Below are 12,608 nucleotides of genomic sequence, written 5' to 3' on the forward strand. Positions count from 1 at the left end.
TAGATATTAGAGGAGCACATGACAATGTAGACAGCAACATTTTGTGGGATATTTTGGAAAGGGAAGGCTTAGGCGACGATTGTATACAGCTTTTGAGAGAGATTTACAGCAAAACCTCGTTAAACCGTACCCGCTTAAACAGTAGTTTCGTTTTAAAAGTAGTAAAGTCAAATCCCTGACTCAGCGGCCATTGAACACAATGCGTTTTATATCCGCATAAACCGTACCAGCTCATTGCGTACGTATCGGCTAGCCCATAGTGTTTCCACTTTTCAACGCGCAAACACGGTGGTGCGTCGTTTCCATCCGGCAGCCCGGCAGCACAACAAGCCTCAGAGATCAGAACAATAGCCTCCAAGCACTCTGTGCGTTTGCGTGTAAAGCCATATCAACATCAACATCATTTCAGCGGCATGCCAGAGAGCATTGTGGCGTCGCGCAAGCGAGGACTCGCATCATGCCGAAGCTCAGATAAAAAAGACGCCAGAGGCTCAGCATAGAAGAAAAATTAGACGTAGTTCGTGCTATCGAACATGACACGTAGAAGTCGGCACTGGCATGCGACAGGGATCTGCTGTTGACTACGGTGTGTGGCATTTGGAATGCGAAGAGGTGTCGGCTACGAGGTTTGACTTTTCACCATTGTTGCCTCTATTGTTGCCAAAGTGTTGGCTAGCAACAGTGATGAAGACTACGTGGAAAGCGACAGCATGGGCGATTCAGGCCCGACAGTGGTAGAAGTTGCACATTACGCCAGCCTCATGAATGCAATCGTCGCAACGAGAACAGCACCCTGCAATGAAAAAGGCGCCCCACGACTTCTGCAGTGCTACCGCGTGCATGCACGGAGAATATGTAACGCCAACGAGGAATCCGCCATGCGAGTGTTTGCCTAGAAGAGGGGGCTGGCTGAAAAGCTGCCTTGCAGCTTCAGTAAGTTTGAGGCCGCTATCGCTGCTAGGCCACTGCAGCATCAAACGAAAATAACACTTTTGTCGCGCGAAGTGAATAAATACTGCATGTTTTTTTCCCTTTTCATCGCACCCTCTCTGAGTTCCGTTTTTGACAGGTAAGTGGTTGATCTCATGCTATTTCAGTTAAACAGTACTACCGTTTAGCATATACTTTTTCCGAGCTCCGGCCAACTACAGTTTAACGAGGTTTCACTGTACCTAGAAGATGCCATTTTTGTTGAATGGGAATGGATAAGGAGCGAGGAGAAAGTTGATATCAACAAGCGGCTGAGGCAGGGGTGCCCTTTATCCCCACTGCTCTTTATGATTTACAGTCTGTTTCATACTTAAGTGAAAACTCTCAACGCATTGCATTGCGATGCGGCAAGCACTGGGGTTGGGCGGCGGCAGCAGCTCGCGCAGGCGCTGAAGCTCGAGGGGTGGAGTCGTGATCTGCATCGTGTGCTACGGCGGCGCGCATTGGCCGCATTGTTGAGAAGCATGCTGCTGTCAGGGGCAGTGCACCGATTTCATCAATACTGCGGGAACTGAGCTGATATTTTTTACTCAACGTTGTGCGATACAAACTTCTTTTGACAGCATGCTTCGTTTATTCTTTCGAAAGGCCAGGGTACTGAGCGCGTTTCTTTACTGTGTGTGCTACCGTAATACGCAGTGGCAAGACGCATCAAGATGTGCACGCAACGTGCTCAAGTCTTTATTTGACTGGAAAGGAAAACAAAGCACCCAATTATGATAACTATGGGGGTCAAACACGATGAAAAAAAACGGATACGAATAAAGGAATGTTTAGGTTAAGACAATGAGCTGGAAGTGATTTTTTTCGACAATCATACACTGCACCAGACAGACCCTGCCTGCCGGCAGGGGATTGGACTCATCACACTCCGAACTTCACTTAGTATCTCGTCATGACTCCAGCGGCAGCGACGGCAGTGCTCATCTTGGAAGACGGTGAAGTGTAGAGTTACTTGATCAGCGATGTTTTCATTCGCAGCGTGTCTCAATCGCTGACGGTGGTGTACCGAAGCCTATCCTTGGGCGTTTGATACAGAGGATGGTGCACCAGTGATACTTTCAACGAGCCCCAGACATTTTAAAAGATGTTGACGCCCGGGGATTGGGGCGGCCGCTCCAGGGGAGTGACGGCGCACTCTTCAAGCAGTTCTTGCACAACATGAGCAGTGTGCATCGGTGGCCTATCATGTTGGAATCAAGATGCGTTAGAGATCAAGATGCATTAGAACATGCATTTATAAAGCGAGATATGAGAAGAAAGAAGCATGTGCTTGCTGTGGTAAAGCTAGGGAAACGATGGGGCATGTTGTGTTAGAATGTGAAGGTATCTGCCCAGAGGTTGATTTAGGAATCACTGGCCTCCTTGAAGGTTTTGGGTTCAGCAAGAGCAGGGGGAAAGTAAACATTTCCACAATCGAGATTATTAAGAGGCGAAAGGGAGGAGGCAACAGACAATGGAGGCATCCAAAAACAAAGTTCCCAATATGGGTTCAGAAATTTTTCTTATGGGAATTCATCGTGTATTTTTCTTTTCCCTTTTCCGTTTTCCTTTTTTAACATAGCACATTAGGCAATAACAGCAGCTTGGTGGTGCAACCCACCGCCCCGTTCCGAAGGGGACACTTATCCCATCCCACCCTATCCCCATCCCCCATCCCACCCGCCCATCCGCCAGCCCACCCACCCACCCACCCATCCATTTATCCATCCATCCATCCAAAAGGTCCAAACAAATTTCTCGCATCAGCTTTCCTCTCAGCCCCACTCCTGCCATGCAGTATATGGCAGAAGAGCTCCTATGCGCTCTGAACTACCCCCAATGCGGCATGCAAGACAGTGACAGCAGCTGCAGTGGAAAAGTTGAAGGAAGAGGCAAAGAAAGCTTTGCTTTAATAAAATTGATTCGAGTCTATTTGATGTTTTCGCTGCCAGAATATATCTTTCTTTTTTTCAATGGAGGTGAAATGCAAAATCAAATGTGTACCATGCACTGGGTGCCCGATCTTAAAGAACGTCATGTGGTCAAAATTATTCCCGAGCCCCCCACTACATCATGCCTCATTATCAGATTGTGCTTTTGGCACGTAAAACCCCACAAATTATTATTACCATATATATTCCGAGGCATGTGGACACAAATGCCTGCTCTGGTGTAACTGATATCATGACCGACCTCTCATTTTCGGTTTCATTAAAGAGGGTGGATACTCTGCAGAGATAAAGCATGACAAAAAAAGTTTCACATTTAATTTGTTATATCCGATAATTCCTTATACATACTTTTGTTATGGTGTTGGGCTGCTGAGCATGAGGTCACGAGATCAAATCCCGGCCACGGCAGCCGCATTTCGATGAGGGCAAAATGCGAAAACACCCGTGTACTTAGATTTAGGTGCATATTAAAGATCCCCAGGTGGTCGAAATTTCCAGAGTCCTCCACTACGGCGTGCTTCATAATCAGAAAGTGGCTTTGGCACGCAAAACCCCATAATTTCACTTTTTTAATACTCTAGTTATATTTAGGTTTGTCTGTAAGAAACCATTACATAAATTTACACACAGCATTTCCTAACCAAAGTTAGCAAAGCAGGTCATTCAGACATTTGTGGCATAGTAATAAGCATTACAATGCAGTCCATTGAACATACATATGTTTTAGGGGCATGTGAACAGCAATTTTTGAAATCAAATGAAATAGTGCCTAAAACGAATCAATTTGAATCAAACATCCTATAACTTCTGGGTAATAAACAGTGCCTTTCAGAAGTAATTAGAATGGTGATCACATTCAAGTATTCATGACAGTAGCAACTTCATGTAATTACATTGCACATTGGGAAGCATTGTTCATTAAAAGCACAAATGGAGCATTAGAAAACAGATAAGCAGCTTCTTCGTGTACACAGCACTCTTTGGAAAGTGCAAATGATCACTGTGAGCCAGTAAAGTCCGACTCTCCAAGCAGCATAGTCTGCTCCACTAGGCAAGTTGGCATGCTTCAAAATACCATGTTGCTTTGTAATTAGTATGTAATATTTCTCCTAAAATATTACAATTATTTTCTCAATGGGCTTGTCAGAAGTTTTTTATGCATGACAAGATGGTAATAAGATGCTATATTGATAATGCACTTGCGTCCCCAATTTCGTGAACTGACACATCACTATGTTCACCAATTCTGCATATATGCCTGAGAACAATGTGCGATTAAACATCTATTTAGTGGTAGGCATAAAAATTTGATGCTTTTTTTTATATGTTTGCTGATTCGTCAATCATATTACACAGCTGTTTGATTTCATTGGCCTTACGGTGTTATTATTCTGACGCCTTGATTTCTTTGGCATACAAATGTGTTATATTGATGAGCATGAATTTCGCATATGCATTCGTTTTAGCTAATAACAAGTCAACTACTGCCCATGTTACCCGCCGTGGTTGCTCAGGGTGTCAGGCTGCTGAGCACAAGGTCGCGGGATCGAATCCCGGCCACGGCGGCCGCATTTCGATGGGAGCGAAATGCGAAAACACCCGTGTACTTAGATTTAGGTGCACATTAAAGAACCCCAGGTGGTCGAAATTTCCAGAGTCCTCCACTATGGCATGCCTTATAATCAGAAAGTGGTTTTGGCACGTAAAATCCCCCAATTTAATTCTAATTTTACTGCCCATGTTGATGGAAATGTCGGCAAAACATTCAGCAAGTGCTGCCTGATTGCACTGTGCCTGATCTTGGTCTAAATATTAAATCACAAGAAGGTTAAAATAGTTTTTATGTTGATAGTAATAGCAGAATGGCATTTGTATTTGTCCTTCCTTCCACTCTGTGCCCTGGCATGCTCTGTGCTGCAAAAATCATGCTATATCCTTATAACCCTCGATGGGATATAAGGATGTTCCATATCCACTGCCATGGCCATCAGTTGCACACCGGCTAAGATGTACTGTTCAGATACACAAATAAGGGGAGGACGGTTTATTTGCCCAGAGGTCTCACCCCTTAATAACCAAACACCCTAATTAGTAAAGCACTGAAAATTGAATGTGCAAGATGAAGTCCCACCTACGTAAAGTTTTCTTTTCCTTTCCCTTTTGCTTATTTCAATTAAACAAAATAATTATTTTCCTCTATGATCACCGGCTTGATCATCTGTTTCCATCTTATGTCCATAACTTCAAATAGGCAGCAGAATATTTAGAACACCAATATACTTGCTTGAGGCATCTTAATGATCAGAATTTATCATGTGTGGGTATACTATATTATTACACACACTGAGTCTTTTGAAGGTATAACTGAGATATGAGCATTTCTGTGTTGTGTTTAAATGAAGGAATATAAAATGAATGTGGCCACTGTGATGTACCACAATCTTATTACTGCAAGTGTCCCTGCAATTTTCTAGACTAGGCTGGAACCTCATGTGAAACGACATAGTTCAACATTAAAGAGCCTATGGTGAAATTTGTGCTAACTGACGCACAAAACACCATGAAGCATGCTACACACGTATTTAGATTTGTAACAGAGACTCTAGTTCAACAGGGCAGTTGAACTATGATATCATTATGCTTTCTTTTATGTCTTCTCAAGCAACCAACCCGCCGAAAGGACATGGAGCAGACGGCGCATCGGTATGGTTGATCACCTGTATGAATGAGCAAGTGTGATTGCATGCTGGACTTATGCAAGAAGCTCTGAGGGCATGAAGGGCACTGAAATAGCTTCTCCTGTGTGTGGATGCGCAGGTGCTTGTTCAGATTGTTCTTTTTTGAGAAACTCCGAGGGCAAGAAGGGCACTTAAATGGCCTCTCGCCTGTGTGGGTGCGCAGGTGTTGCTTCATGGTGGACCTATCAGAAAATCTCTGAGGGCATGACGGGCATCGAAACGGCCGCTCACCCGTGTGGACACGCAGGTGCCTGTTTAGGGTGATCCTCTGTGCGAAAGCCTTAGGGCACAGATGGCATTCAAATGGACGCTCGCCAGTGTGGATCCTGGTGTGTACTTTAATACACCACAGGTGTTTGGTTTGATAATCACAGAGGTGACAGTGGTGGAGGCGTCCTTGGTGCGCGTTGTCACCCTCAGCCTTTGATGGAGAAATAGAAGGCCTTGACGCTGCACAATTCAAACAAAAGTGAAATTTATTACGAAATGGCAAAGAGCAACATAGATACTAAAGGTATTGTGGTTCCATCAATGCAAATTACAAATCTGTGGCATGCCCCAATATTTCTGTAGTAGTTAGCATACAAGCGCAATCATCTAGCACGACCAAAGTGGTCTTGCAAGTGCTAGAGCATGCGGCCATAACATCTTGGGCCCAAGAAAAGTGAGAGCTGTAGCTTACACAGCTTTAGGCGAGTAACACGCAGCTCACTACAGTGCTGTAGTTCATCAGCGTGAAAAACGAACAACTAGCCATGCGTGCACTGTACACATTCCTTGCAGCTGCACTCAAGCTTTACAATTATAGTACGAGATACAAACGGTCAGCACAACCTGTAGCAGAGCCCATGTTGTCCACAGACATCCCATGTGCAATCTGCGCTCACCCGCACATCTACCTTTCCCGATGGTGGCGAAGCTCAATGTGAGCACAGAGATGTCGCATTATGCAAGATATCTATGTGACACATGCTATAGCTAGGGGCAGGTCACAATGGCTAGTGTCTTGATACAAGCTGTGTTTCCACGTGCCTAGTGTGAGAGGCTGTGCAATCTGAAGTTTAGAAGAAGGAGTTAAGCAAGAGTGGGGACGAAGCATTGCCAGTGCTCTTCAATGAGCCAGCATTGTGAAAGCAAGTGTTTGTGATCATAGACTTAGATGTGTTTGTGTTTGCCTGTGCACATTTGACACTATGCTTATTAGTTTAAAATTAGTAAGCAAATGTTTACTGCAATTTATAAGGCCTTTAAATACCTGTGAGCCTCAGTCAATGTAGTTGCCTAATACTCTTCTATGCTATAAATGCTTTGGTTTTCGATGCAAGTTGCCAAGTTGTGCATCTGACGACACTTTAATGTAAAACTGCACCTGACCTTGCACTCAACTGCCACCAGGTCTAAGAGTGCGAGCAAGTTGGCGGCAGGCTTCTCGAGATGTCTTGCCGCCAGCCACGTCATTGGCAGCACTACTTAAGCCACCAGACATAATCAGCGCCGCTTCATTGGCGAGTCAGCAACCAAAGTTACACTTTTGCACCAGTCGACATGGCAGCACCTTTCGTCACAGAAGCCAAGTTAACAATGTCACACAGCAGTTGGTGACTGAAACACCTTGCAGCATATAAAGTAACGATGATCGACGCTAAGTTGAATAGAATTGTCTTTCTTCCGAACCACGACGAGCGGAGACATCCGCTCAGACGCTGAGACTTGTTCGATGATATAAGCTGATTCCAGCTGTTGCAGTTTGGCGGAGACTTGCTCACGGAGAACCAGAGGTAGAGGAAGCAGCTTCACAGAGACTACTTGCACAGAAGCTCGAAGAGGAACGTCATAGATGAAACCTTTTACAAGTCCCAATTGTCCTGAGATCAGATAGGTGAACTCTGTTGGAGCATTGTGCAATAGAGACGAAAGCTGAATGCTTGGGTCAGCTGGAACTTCTGATACTTGTTGACATGTGAGCGAAGAACCTTGAATGTCAATGCCCAAAGCTTGAATGACGTCTAAGCCCAGAAGAGAAGTGTCTTTGTTCGTGACATGAAATGTCACTACTGCAGCCTTGTTGCTGTACTTGATGAGGATGGAGAAATGTCCTGAATGTAAAATTTCTTGCTGCGAATAATTCTTGAGTCGAAGACTCGAAGGAGATAAGGAAAAAACCTTGAAATGTTCTTCGTACATGGAGCTGTTCATCAGCGACATTGTAGCTCCTGCATCCACGAGCAACTTGAGTGTAGTATTCACAATGAGGACATCGGCGTAAATTATTGCCAGACAGAAATTCGCTGCTTGAATTGTAAGCACAGATGGGACTGTAGTGGTTGATTCTGTATCGGCAGTAGTGGGAACAAGCTGCGTTTGAGCAGGATACTGTGGATGCATTCAGTTCCTCGAATGGCAAACTGAAGCGTAAGTCCCACTTTCCTGCAAGCATGGCAGGTAATGTGCTTGGCTGGACAGCCTGGATCGGACGCGATGTGGTGAGGTGGACCACATCAGTAGCAATGAACTGCAATGTCTCAACTGGCTTCAAGGCGTTGGGACCGGGCGCCATGTTGGCCAGCCTCCCTCCGTCATGCCATTGAGCTCCATCTCGAACCCACCAGGTCGAGGGAGAAGGGTGGCGGGGACTGCCATCTTGCGCACACAGCGCAAGCACAGTGCAAGCAAAGATTGGATACAGCATGAATCAAGGTGGCCCCAGGAGCAGGTAATGCAACTAAGCACAGACATTAGCTCCAACACTGACTAGCAGTTGTCATTCCATCGTCATCTGTCCGTCATTGTGATGCTGCCATGGTCATCCTATCTCTGCCATTTTGTCACAGTAATTCCACTGTCATCGCAGTGCTGCCGTACATTTGTCGTCATGCCTTCACCATCATCATCATGTCATCATCATCATACTATTCTAATAACTCCATCCACATCACATTGTTGTCACACATTTGTGGTAAACCAATATTCATCATGCCGTAATTGTCATGCATTCATAGTGATGCCATCGTGGTCATTATATTGCAGCCATTTCTTCCTAGCGATTCCCAATGCCATCATTTCAACATTGTCATGCCATTGTATCCATTTTAGCATTGTCATCCTATTGTCATACTTTGCTGCGATTCCACTCCATGATTCCCTTCAGCACACTGTTGTCATCATGTGTTGTCGTCATACCTGCGGCATCACAATGCCACGCCGTCTTCATCATCGTCACTCCGGTGTTGTCTTCCTATGGTCCTTGTGCCATTGTCTTGATATCATCTTTGTCATTTCTTCGTCGTGCCATTCTTGTTTTTCCACAGTCGTCATGTCAGTGTCTTCTTCTATCGTTTTAATTTTCCATTGCGATTCCAGTGTCGTCACGCCATTATCTTCATGCAAACATTGCCATTGCATCATCATACAGTTGTCTTCATGTCGTCACGGTCATTGCGTTAATGTCATAGTCATCCTCATCCATAATGGTCATAGCGTCCTGGAATCCATAAAGTCATCTTTATGCCATCATGGTCGTTTTGTCGTCATCGTTCCTCTGTTATAATGCATGTCATGCGGTACTACAGGAATGGATCACCCTAACTGCCTTTGCTTCTTCGTCACGCAGGTAATTAACTATCATACCCTTTACGCCAAGCGCTCCAGTAACTGCTGTCTGTTTGTACTGCCGGGCCTACGGCACTCCATAGCTATTTTTTACGAGTGCTTCTACGTGTTGCTGAAATTACTACTGCTAGCTGGGGACGTTGAAACAAATCTCGGGCCTGTCCCTTGCTCTGCTGTTGACAACTCCAGTTATGTACTTACCTTACAATCCGGGCAGTCAGCAATACTTAAGCAATCAAGGTCTATCAGGTCAACCCTTGCCAACCATGAGAAAGCATTCACAGACCTAAACACTAGGCTTGCGAAGATTGAGTCTGATTTCCAGCCTATTTCAAATATAAAGTCTCAGATTGACCAAATAGAAAGCACTGCTGCTAACTGCTCCGCTCAGGTATGCACTGTGACTGCCCGCATTGACGACCTTGAGAACATGTCTTGCCCAAGCAATTGGGTATTCTATGGCCTCAGAGATGCAGAAAACAAAAGCTAGAGTGAGTCTGAAAAACTGATCATTAACTATAGTCAAGAGAAGCTAAATATAACCCTTGAAAGCAATAATGTTGAAATAGCATATCGTCTAGGCACTTTCAAAGAAGGAAAGACTCGCCCAATAATAGTTTCTTCATTTCAAGGACAAAGAACGTGTTTTATCAGCAGCTGACAGCCTTAAATCAACCGGTTACGCACCGAGTGAAAACTTCTCCTCTAACACCCGACTCGCCCGTAAACGCCTTATTGAATTCACGAAGGCTAAGCACATATCTTAGAAGCTCCATCACAAGTGACTAGTTTCTGGTGGCAAAACTTACATCTTTGATCACTCAGCTGAGAAAGTACTTGAGCATGAATCATAGCAGCTACCAACCCACCCCAGCAGCAATGTCAAGCCCAGACATGATCGCCTATGACTTCTTTACAGTAACATTCGCAGTATAATGTATTCGCAGTATAATGTCCAAACACAATTCCCTATGTAGTCATCTGCTCATCATCCAGTAACGACATTCTGCTAACTGAAACATGGCTAAATTCCTTGGTCTTAGATTCCGAAATCTTGCCTGAGCTATCTGATTTTGATATATTCCGAAAAGACAGACCTAACGGCTGCTGTGATGGCAGAGTTCTCACCGCTGTCAAAGGTTGTTTAAGTTGTTCATTTGTGAACGTAATAACCTCAATGGAAATGAATTGGGTGTGCTGTCAAGCTTCATACCCCCGCGTTCTCATCGGCATATGCTATCAACCACTCGATGTGGATAGTTCCTTCATAACTCTATTTCATGACATGTTCAGTTCGCAAATCTCACTTCACCCCAGCACGCCCATTTTGCTTTTCGGTACTTCAACTTTCCGTCTATAAATTGGAGTGATATGGCAAACACCCTAACAAAAAGTTATGCTTGTAGTGAATTCTCAAACACTTGTCTAACCTTTGGCCTGACTAAAATTATCTCTGAGCCCACCTGCGCGACTGACCATTCATTTAATATTCTTGATCTTAGTTTGGCTACTCACCCTGAAGAATTCGGTGCTCCTTCGTACATTACGGGCCTCAGCGACCGCATTGTAGTTCACACTGCTTTCTCTACCAATATTACGAAAAGTCCAAAGTCCAAAAAAGTACTAACACTATACAGGACCATTATGAAACTAATGCGCATAATTTTATTATGACGCAACTATCCATGGCAGCGTGGTAAAACCGGTCGGGGAATGTGGCAAGGGTTATGCCCTGCCAACACAGTCGGTCACCAGTTTACTACAAGCAGTGCAAGCGGATAACATGGTGCAATGGAGTGTTCACTTGAACACTATCAAGTTTTGCGTGAAGCTTGGAAAGAATGCAACCGAAACATTCTAGATGCTTCAAGAGGCCTTCAAGGATGACTGCATTTCAAGCTCACAGTCTGGGAGATAGCACAAGACATTCAAGGAGGGCCGGCAGGAGGTCGCCGACAAACCCTGTTCTGAACGCCCAACAATAACCAGAACCGATGAAAACGTGGATCATGTGTGCGAAGTTATGCGTTCCGACCATCGATTGAGCATCCAGCAAATTGCTGAAACCCTACACATGTTCACATTTGCGGTACATGGGATAGTGACTGAGGAGCTGTAAATGCACAAGGTCTGCACGAAGCTTGTGCTGAAAGCATTGACGGAAGATCAGAAAGAGCTTCAAGTTTTGCACTGTCAAGAATTGTTGGATTTGATTCAAAATGAGCCAGACTTTCTTAACTATGTCGTAACCGGAGAAGAATACTGGATGTTCGAGTACGACCCAGAATCGAAAAGACAGAGCAGCGAGTGGCACACAAAGTCATCCCCCTGCTCCAAGAAAGTGCGAAAGAGCAAATCTCACATAAAAACGATGCTCATTGTCTTCTTTGACACCCGAGGAATCATCCATTTTGAATTTGTACCGCAGGGAGAAACTCAACTCAGCCTTTTACCTGGAGGAGCTCAAAAGATTGAAACGCCGGGTCACGCACGTGAGGGCTGACATCAAAGACAGGGTCAAGCTCCCCTGTGACAATGCCCCCAGCCACACGTCCTTCATCGTTACCAACTTCCTGGCCAGGAGCAACACCCCGGTGGTCCCCTATCCTCCTATCAGTCCCGACTTGGCTCTGTGCGACTTTCTTTTGTTTCCCCAGCTGAAGAGAGTGCTGAAAGGAAAGTATTGGGAGGCCGTGGAAAACACCCAAAAGCATGTTACAGCGTTCCTGAGAGACATTCCCATTGAGGACTTTCAGGGTGCCTTCCAGGCGTGGCAGACACATCTCCGCAAGTGTACTGATGCAGGGGAAAGAGTATTTTGAAGAATTTTAACCATTTTAACAGGTCCTGTCGATAAATCTATTTTTCCCAGAAAATGTGCATTACTTTCATAATAGATCCTGTACAACAAAGAAGACTAAACTAGCATGACTCGCTATCTCTTTGTGTTCTATGATCATTTCGGCTTCACGTACGACTTACAATCTACAGAGTCAAACTGGTCTCTCTTCAAATCCAAGTTGCTGTATTTAATAAGACTTTACATCCCTACCATCAGCATAACAGAGCGAATGGATTCTTTATGGTTTAATATCACACTAAAACATTTAAAGAACAAGAAAAAGCACCTTTTTCGATCTGCCAAGCTGTTTAACACTGAATGTATGTGTCAGAACTATCACAGAATTGCCAAACAATACTCCGCTAAGACTACTCAAGCTAAAGGCCAGTTCTACTCTACTACCCTCCCCAAAACGTTACAAACCAACACAAAGCGCTTCTGGAAAACTATTATCCCCAATGTAAACACTACACTACTGTTTCACTCTGTGACAGC

The 12,608-nt window shown here is 44.7% G+C and overlaps 1 protein-coding gene across 3 annotated transcripts in view; it reads right to left on the reverse strand.

Annotated features, from left to right (window-relative positions):
* LOC139048641 (skin secretory protein xP2-like) overlaps nt 1-6,021 on the reverse strand; it is a 105,066-nt gene extending 99,045 nt beyond the window's left edge. For all 3 annotated transcript variants that reach the window (XR_011507846.1, XM_070523099.1, XM_070523098.1), the window contains exon 1: nt 5,894-6,021. The gene's annotated coding sequence lies outside the window, so the exon portion shown is untranslated. The remainder of the gene's footprint in view (nt 1-5,893) is intronic.
* Between the last annotated feature and the right edge of the window lie 6,587 nt (nt 6,022-12,608).

Source organism: Dermacentor albipictus, chromosome 8 (assembly GCF_038994185.2).
Source record: "Dermacentor albipictus isolate Rhodes 1998 colony chromosome 8, USDA_Dalb.pri_finalv2, whole genome shotgun sequence".
NCBI classification, from domain to species: domain Eukaryota; kingdom Metazoa; phylum Arthropoda; class Arachnida; order Ixodida; family Ixodidae; genus Dermacentor; species Dermacentor albipictus.